At 45.5% G+C, this 9,650-nt stretch overlaps 1 non-coding gene across 1 annotated transcript; it reads left to right on the forward strand.

Annotated features, from left to right (window-relative positions):
- Positions 1–1,177: 1,177 nt before the first annotated feature.
- Positions 1,178–1,341, forward strand: LOC138498956 (U1 spliceosomal RNA). Its single transcript, XR_011279044.1, has one exon. It is a non-coding gene; the product is annotated as a U1 spliceosomal RNA (small nuclear RNA).
- The last annotated feature ends 8,309 nt before the right edge of the window (positions 1,342–9,650 follow it).

Consider the following 9,650-nt stretch of genomic DNA (forward strand, 5'->3'; position numbering starts at 1 on the left):
CTGTAACTGCCTCTGGTGACCCGTTGCAAGGGGTCACCAGAGGCAGTTACAGTCCTCCACCATGACCCAGTTAATTAATTAATGTATTTATTAAAAGGTTTGTCGGATACGTGGACCCGACAGATTTATTTATATATGCAATGTTTGTCGGATACCTGTATCCGACAAACATTGCATAAATAAATAAATTAACAAGGTCGTGGCTTCCGAGAAGGCTGGGGCTGGGTCAGTGCCTGCCTTCTCAACTTCACTTAGCAGGGCTTCCAGAACGGGCCCAACCATTGCCCTCTTGCTTGCAACTTTCCCCTGATTTATTGGTGAAAGAAAGAAAAAGTTAAGTGTGCGCATCAGGTTGTTTGCACACAGAGCCCCTGGTCTTGTAGCATAGTTTCTTTTGCTGCAGTCAAGAGGGCCAGCCCATAGCAGCTCAGGGGTCCACAGCCCTGATGTATTTGTGAAAGAAAGAAAAAGTCATGTGTGTGAGTAGGTTGGTTGCGCACAGAGCCCCTGGTCTTGTAGCAGAATTTTGCAGCAGTCAAGAGGCCAGTATTTACTGGAGGGGTGAAGTGCACAGGCGCCTAACCCCAGACTTGTGCGCCCCATGATATCAGGTGCCCCTGTTGTTCTTGAAGCCACCCTGCCATGGCTCTGTTTTCGTGCCCAGGCCCTCCAACCTTAAGAAAGCCCAGCCAGCTGCGAGGGGCATGGGGGGGGGTGGCTTGCTATCAACTGCCGCCTCTGGCCCCATCCGAGCACCGATCGGGCATGGTCCGGCATTGCCTTGAATGCGTTGCCGTGTCCTGCTGGGGGGCACCCCACCTTGTTAAGCAGGGTGACCTGTTGGCCCAGGAGGGCCATGAACCCATCTGGGCCCGACAGGCCAGTGGGCCCACTGCACCAGGCCTGCTCGCATTCTGACTTGGCCTGCTGGCTGGTGGTCAGGCCGGAATGTATGCAAATCTCAGGTCGAGCAGGGCCTGATGAAAGGAACTGTGCTACAATGTGCCTCTTCTGCTGGGCTCCGCCTGCCGTAGCTTTACCCTACATGTGGGACAGGCAGCTCTGTAGACGCTCAGGGCTTCCGGGAGGGCTGGGGCTGGGACAGGGCCTGCCTTCTCAGCCTCGCTTAGCTGGGCTTCCAGAGCGGGCATAACTCCTGCCCTCTTGCTTGCAACTCATACTTACCTGGCAGGGGAGAATCTGTGATCAGAAAGGCAGATCACTCAGGATGACGCTCATCCATTGTACATTGGATTTGCTGACCCATGCAATGTCCCCAAATGCGGGATACTCGACTGCCTTATTTTTGGTAGTGGGGTACTGCCTTCGCGCTTTCCCCTGATATATTGGTGAAAGACAGAAAAAGTTAAGTGTGCAAGTCAGGTTGTTTGCACACAGAGCTCCTGGTCTTGTAGCAGAGTTTATTTTGCTGCAGTCAAGAGGGCCAGCCCTGAGCAGCTCAGGGGTCCAAAACCCTAATTTATTGGTGAAAGAAAGAAAAAGTCACGTGTGTGAGTAGGTTGGTTGTACACCGAGCCCCTGGTCTTGTGGCAGAATGTATTTTGCTGCAGTCAAGAGGGCCAGCTCTGAGCAGCTTGGGCGCCCACAGGCCACATTTATTGATGAAAAAAAGAAAAGGTAAAGTGTGCACTAGGGCTGCTAGGTTGGTTGCACACAGAGCCCCTGGTCTTGTGGAAGAATTAATTTGCTGCAGCCTCCTGTTCCTCCCCTCCTTTGGCCTCCTCCTCCTTCTGTTCCTCAACTGCTCTATTCACCTCACATTTTGCCCCCACTTTCTCCTCCTCTTCTCTTCCTATCTGCTCCACGTCACAGCCTCCATCCTCAGCTACTCTACCAGTCTCTCCTTTCTTTAACTATCACTCCTATTCGTTCTCAAAACTCCTGCACCCTCTGCTTTTCCTGTGTCAGGTTTTACACTCCAATGTCCCTTCTCCTGGAAAGGTCATGCAGTGAGGGTCCACGACCCGGTTAATATTTATTTATGCAATGTTTGGCTGATACATGGACCCAGCTGATTTATTTACTCATACCTGTATCCCACAAACATTGCATGAATAAATAAATATACAGGTATCTGACAAACATTGCATGAATAAATAAATACCCCTATTAACATCACACACATGCAGCCACCCAACTGCTTTCAGAGGGGAGCTGCAGGAGCTGTGCTGGGGGTGCTTCAAAATAAAACAATGCTTATGGAGAACAGAAATCACCCGGTTTGAATAGTACACAGGTGGGAGTTTTTTTTAGTAAAATGGGATGCAAATTTTGCATTTTAACGAATATTTACTCGGCAACACTGGTCAAACCTATTATCTGCATAGTGAAGTAACTCAATTGGGTTCACGTTTGGGTGTTCGCTTTTTCTCATTTTATCTGTTGAATTGGATTATGCTTTTTTCATTACCACAGAGGTAATGAATGTGTATTACAGAGATAAGCTGCCATATGTATTGGGCACAACACTTCACAGGCGGCATCAATCATTAACATAGAAGTAATGAATGTGTATTACAGAGATAATCTGGCATATGTATTGGGCACACTGCACATGTTCAGGCAGAATCAATCATGCTTTATACAGGACAATGCTGGCCTAAATTGGGAACAGCCAGCATAGACATGTTGCTACAAAGGCATATTTTGGGCACAACCAGCATGACAATGTGTTACATCAGTGACAGTGCGGTTTTACACTGTGGACACATTGATCATTAACATGTGTTGTGTTGTAAAATGTTCTTGTCTGTTGTTGGTGACATGGAATTTTCATGTTCTCCTTTAGAACTGATTGTAAACTTATGTCTTTTTGGTCACTTTTTCTGCTGTAAAATGCACCATTTCAACCCCATATTCGAAAAACAATTCTTTAGGGGGGGGAAACTCCCCCAAACCCTCCCAAGATCCTTATAGCTCCCTCGCTACGCTCGGTCGCCCCCACTATTTCAGAAAAATATTAACACATACACTTTAGAACTGATTGCAAACTTATGGCTTTTCAGTCACTTTTTCTGCTGTAAAATGCACCATTTCAACCCCATATTTGAAAAACAATTCTTGGGGGGGACTGCCAGGGGGGACCCCCCCAAATCCTCCCTAGATCCTTAAAGCTCCCTCGCTAGGCTTGGTCGCCCCCACTATTTCAGAAAAATATGAACACATACTAATGGTTGGTGGTAGACTTCCCTTATTCTGATCAGAAGGGTAGGAGTTCAAACTAAATATGCTGTACCTCTGATTTTTGGATGAACTTCCCCAAACTGTTTTTTTGCTTGACTAGCACTCTACAGGTAAGTGTGAGCAAGACAAATGGCAACAGAAATGCAGTCTTCTAGGCCTACACAATTTAGGGATTGCACCGGCTAGAGAGGGGGTTTGGGACATACTCCCTTTGTTGCTTTATAGTATCCCCGGGACCATACCGGAAATGAGCAAACCCACATATTATCACACTTTTCCCAGAGAAAAGTATAATTGGGTAGAGTATGAGCACAAATGAGTTTGTGAGAAACGACCTGAGCTTTCCACAAACATTTTGCAAGATATCACATTTTCCGTGTGCCCCCTTCCACTATAACATGTCAGTGTGGAGAAGGTAGCCTCAGAAGTATATCCTCCCAGGTCTTCTGGATGTGGAGATGCCACTTATGTGTACTATGGGTATTGAGTAACTTGCATCTCTCCACAGCAGCTAACAGACGGACTGCAAGAATGGGACACCTTCTTTAGTATCAAGTATCACCACGAAAACCATAGTCAAACATGTCAAAACCGCTGCAATGTCTCCTTGTGGAATGTCAGGTCACACAACTTTTGACGAACTACATGCATCTGGCACTAATTAAACTACACATTTTCAGAGGAATCATTATTTGAATGACCCTTACAAACTGCAACGTTCCTGCATAAGCGCAGCATTACGAATAAGCCAGCTTTTGGGACATTTCATGAAAGAAAACACACAAAAAAACATATTTTTTGATTGCCTCCATGCCAAGCGCTGAGAGAGAGGAAGCTCCACCAATCACACCTAGATCAATTGGTATCAGGTAATAATGTCCCCATACATAATGTCCCCCCATACATAATGTCTGCGGGAAAAGCCATTAGCGACATTATATATGGTACCCTTTTGCATGGGGATGGGTTGCAGGGACGTCCCCTGCTCCCCTTGTAAAATAATAATTAATGGGTTGCAGGGGTGTCCCCCGCATGTTCAATTTAATAATGTCTCTGCAAAAAACTGCAACTTTTCTGACAGGATACATTTTTGCGGGGACATTATTACATGGAACCGATGGATCAGTGTGTGCCAGATCACAAGATGGGCGGTCTTGCCATCCATTCCCGTGGTCTAGACTTTATATCAGTGAATGGGAGACAAGTGCATCATCCATACTTATTTGTTCTCGTTGTATGTTGTTCAAAAGTGTTCATGGTGCCTGTGCTGCGCCCGGACATGTGGGGACTCCACACCTATCTGCTATCGCTTAAATCAGCATCAGCAGAAGACCCGAGGTATGGGTCCCTATGCCACACTGACATGATCCTGCATATGGGAGATAGAAGACACGTGACATTGCGGACGTTGCAAGGAAACACACACAAAACCGGATTACTTTTCTACTTGGCGTCCTGGGCAGCCAATGTGGATGAGGAAACACAGTGCCACTCTCAGATTTCGAATGGGATTGCAAAATAGTGCACTTAGCAGCATTATGCAAATGAAAGTTTGTGGTAGCTGTTTTATTATCCCTGTTGCATTAAGTTTAGCATTTACTGCGTGCATGGACAATGAACTGAGGCAAGCTTAGCTTCTTCAGAGAAGAAGAATGATTCTTAACAGCAACTTACAGAAGATGCTAGGGGAGGGAAATGGCATTGGGTCCAGATACTTGCAGAACTGCAGCTCTCCTCACTTGTAGGTAAGTGCACGCTGGCTCCGGCTGCCTTCTCTCTGTAAATGGTGCCGTCACGTGATAGCGTGGAAAGAGACCCAGTGGAGCCAAGTTGAGGCCCATAACACATGTCCCTGTGGGCGGGCCTGCGTACAATGTACCTCATTGTGTCCACAGACAATAGCATGTCTTTATATGAGAAACATGCCATTTAAACTTCCTTCACTTCCTGGAAATTATTTTATATAGAAGAACTCATATTTCTTTATGATGCACTAAAGCACAGATTTGCAGCACCTGGGTCACAGCAAAATAAACTTCCAAAGCGGCATGCTTCGTCATTAATAACTGAAAAGCATGACATTTTCTAATGAGATTCTGTTAAACTGAAAACGCAGTTGGCCTCTTTCCCCAGAGTCTATTTTGGCTTTTTTCCCGAAGAATGACACCAGGCATGTAATGTTTAGTCCATCCCATGCTGTCTCGGAAAGTTACAATAGTTGTAGGTCTCACATAATGCGCGCTTTAGGGAATGTCAATGTTTGCCACTAATTCCAGCCTGAAGCACTGTGACGCACACACAATTTGAGAATGCTTTTTAACACATATGCATATAAATTGCTTTCCTCTGCGTCGCCTACTGCCTCCTCCAGACCACCCTCCTGCTCCCTGATCGATTAAGAGTATGGGCATGTGACTGGAACACTCGCTCTAATTTCGGAGCCTCCTTGCAACTCAACAAAAGTCACATATGCCATTTTGGGGTATAGCCCCATTATTTTGTGGCCGAAAATCCAGCGGCCGAAAATGCAGAATTTGGAACTGTGCACTGAAACTCATTTATATGTTGGGGGTGGGTTAGGGTAATAAATATTGTAATGGGAGTATGGCGGTATGCGGGGGCTCCCCCCCACATGTTCGTCCGTTGAAACGTGGATAAACAAACAACAAATCACATAGATACCCATTCTGGTATGGATCCAGGCAAAGGTGGTGCCATGGTAAGGGCTCCAGCACCCTGTGAGTGAAAACATTGGCACAAGGCACTACTTGCTTGTTTACATCTTTCCTTTCTGCTCTGCCTCGCCTGCTCCCGCTTCCAGAGCACCCTCCCACTGCTTGATGGGCTAACAGTGTAATCACTTGACTGAGAATCTGAGACATAACTGAGCCTCCCAGGGAAGCCTCCCTGGGCAGCGGGCCAAGGGCAGAGGATAAATGTGACCCCTGTCCGCTTTTTCACCTGGTGCTCTAGACGTGTACCCTTCAGATAGAGCACTCAGCATACAGGCAAGGTGAAACAGTACCGTTTTCGTTTGGGCTATTAAATGTCGCTCGACCTATAAGCCGGAACTATTCCATTAGACTACAGATACAGGGAAAAGGCATAGGAGGAGGGACACACATCTTGAAGCTGTTGTTTCGTTATTTTCTCACCCATTGACTGCCCAATGGCCATGCTAATCCATATAGGCATGCTCACCCAGTTCCTGCCCCTCCCCTCCCAAACACCTCCTCATGGGAACTCTTTGGTCTCGCTTTAATCAAACCTTACCATAACGCTTTGCACTCAAAGTGCCTGCCAGTGTTTTTTTCAAAGCAACCTTCTGAGAATTAATGACTTAATTGAGCTGTAATCCCATGACCTGTGTAATAAAAATGTCATATATCAGGTCTGCTTTTAGCCACTCCATTTATAAGCACTGAAGTCCTGTTAAAACAAGTAGTGCTAAAGCCAACAGTTTTGGCTTGTGTAAAAGTATTAGTTTAGTTTGTTTATTTATAGAGCACGTCCGAACCCTCAGGTAGCTGGTCGCATAATCATGTGCACAGCATAGTCACATATCGTTACGCGAACACAGGAATAAAAAAAGGGTACATACATTCAAAGGTAAAAGGGAATGGTACAGAGTGTAGCATGATATAAGTACAAAGGATAGTAAGGACCGAGTTACATGGTGGTCCGGATCAAGATTTAAATAAGACATACAGTGCTAGTTGATGGAGAGAAGAGGCCTGGAAAATGTGTAAGTAAATGGCAAGGTGTTTAGGCTGAAAGCCAGGATTTCACCATGGCTCTGAATGGCCAGAAAGAAGCTTCCGATCTGATTGCAAGAGGGAGAGAATTCCTGCATTGAGCTGCAAGAACTGGGAATGTTAGGCATTTTCCAAGCACTGCTATTAGATGCTGAGGTACTTGTGCCATTTTCCACCTGCTATGATCAATGGCTGCTTAATACCACTATGGCTGTACCTGGTAAGTGCCTTTCCCATGCCAACACAAATGCCCAAACTGTTGCCATTGGCAATGCTTGTTTTCTCTTTGAGGCAGAGAGGCACTGAGCTAAGATGCACACAGCTGTATAACCAACCATCTGTCCTTGCCTGCAATGACCATTGTACCTGCCCTGCTATACTACCTGCACAATAATTGCATACATACATTGGATGTTGTGTGCATGCATTTTTAGCACATAGTTAGACTGACTTACTGTGTTTCCCTGGATTCCTAGCACAACACCAGGGGCCTGATTCACAGAACGTTTTCCTATGGCATTGTACCATTATAAAACACTTCTATGAATCAGGCCCTATATTGATTCATTGTTTAGCCTCCACAAAAACTGTATTGCTCATTATACTTCTGCGTGCATACCTAGCACATAGCTAGATTGACTCTGCATGTGTATACACGTGCTTATTGCATAGATTGTTCCATTGTCTTAGCCTCCACAATACCTGGATAGCTCATTATTCTGCTGCTACACACCTTATACATGGCTAGATGTAATCATTGTGTTTGCCTGCATACCAAACACAGAGATAGATTGTTTCAATGTGTTAGCCTTCACAACATCCATATAGCTCATTGCATTCTTGCCTTCACACCTAGAAAATAGCTAGATTGAATCATTTTCTTTGCCTTCATACCTACAAAATAACTTTGACAATGCCTGTATAGCTCATTATACTGCATCCTACACACCGACCACACAGCGAGTTTGACTAGCTGATGTGTACATGCATACCTAGCACACTGCTAGAGTGAATCTTTGTGCTAGCCCCACATTGGCAGGGCCCATTATGTTGCAGCCTGCATATCTAGAGTATGCGCTAGATTGGCTCACTGTGTTTGCCTGCACACCTAGCACATAGCTGGATTGACCCAAGTGTTGGTGCTTACCGCTCCAACTGTCTAGCTCTTCATATTGGTACCAAAAACTGAGCACAGAGCTAGACTGAAGCATTGAAATTGCATGCTTACCAAACACATGCCAAGTCTTAGTCATTATGTTGTCCGCTAGTATTCCAAAGCTAGTTTGACTATTTCGGCCTGCCTAACAACTTCATAGCTCATTTGTGTGCTGGCATTCCTAGCGTTCCGCAAGATTGAATCAATGTGTTTGCTTCCATAATAACTGTATTGCTCATAATATTTCTACCTATGTACCTAGCACATAGATTAATTAAATGCAATATATTTTTCTGTGTACCAAACACAGACAGGCTTTTCATACAACCGTGTGTATTTTTCTCCCCAACTTCAACCCTAAAAAGCCCCCAACAAGTGAACCAACCACAAATTCAGTCCTGCATTAAATTAAGAGGTATAACCCCCATTTCTCTCTTGCTTTATTACCCTCTACCCTTCATAACCTACCGGGTGCTAAACTCTTGACTCTTTCAACAAGATTCCTAGGAAACTCAAAGATAGCATAATCAGAAAGGAAGAAAGGACGAGGAAAATTAAAGGAGCCCTTGCCACTTCCTCTGATCACTGATCCATAGACTACCCCAACAACCATCTAGTCAACGATAAGGCTCTACCAGCAAGATGCCACAAGATGCCACACACCTACCACTCCAACTCCATCATCACTAGACATCCAACACTATCCACCACCACTCAGGATAGATTGATATTTGCACCAGACCCCAAGTAGAACCTGCAAAGCCTCTGAAAGCCTTAACATGGAACACTGAGAAATTAATAAAAGCAACAAAGAACGACCTCGATCTCGGACTCCTGGACTACCAAGTTAGAAAGCTACTAACAATCCAAAAGGCAGCGGCAAAACTACTTCTGAGAATGAGGTGATTTCAACGTATTATGCCGGTACCACATATTCACCACTGGCTGCTTTTGAAGAATAGGAAGTGTGTTGAAGTGTTTGGCAGTGCTGGCAGCTGGTGCTGCTGCTCTGCACCTTTAATTGAATTTCCCAGAGTCACGCTGTCCCTCACTTGGAGCCACTAAGGCTGCCAGTTACAGCGGAAGCAAGCTGAAGTGTGTTGAAGTGTTTGGTGGTGTTGGTAGAAGGGCGGCGGCAACCCAAGGGATTATTTGAGTGCGTGGCTGAGTAAGCCTTTTGGGACCAGCTGGGGTTGCTCATGCTCCGTTTTTCTGACATCAAAATAATTCCTGACTCACTATCTGCTGTAAACAAACCCTACTCTGCCCAGTTCTAGTGATAGGGCCAGGCGGGGCTGAGACCAAGCTCTGCTTTGCTGTGCAGGGAACACCCCACCCACTTAGATATATATCTTTTTGACATAATCCGGATATTTCCTTCTGCTGAAACTGACTTGGTACTGATCCCATCACAGTGATCCCATTATAATGATAAGGCAATATAGCCTGGACTGCTTTGGAAACCCACTGCGTGAAAGGGCGTTGATGGTCCAGTCCGTACTTACAGACCGTGATTTTTTGTCCCTCTGGAATAC

This window comes from Ambystoma mexicanum, chromosome 5q (genome assembly GCF_040938575.1).
Source record: "Ambystoma mexicanum isolate Mex_15411 chromosome 5q, UKY_AmexF1_1, whole genome shotgun sequence".
NCBI classification, from domain to species: domain Eukaryota; kingdom Metazoa; phylum Chordata; class Amphibia; order Caudata; family Ambystomatidae; genus Ambystoma; species Ambystoma mexicanum.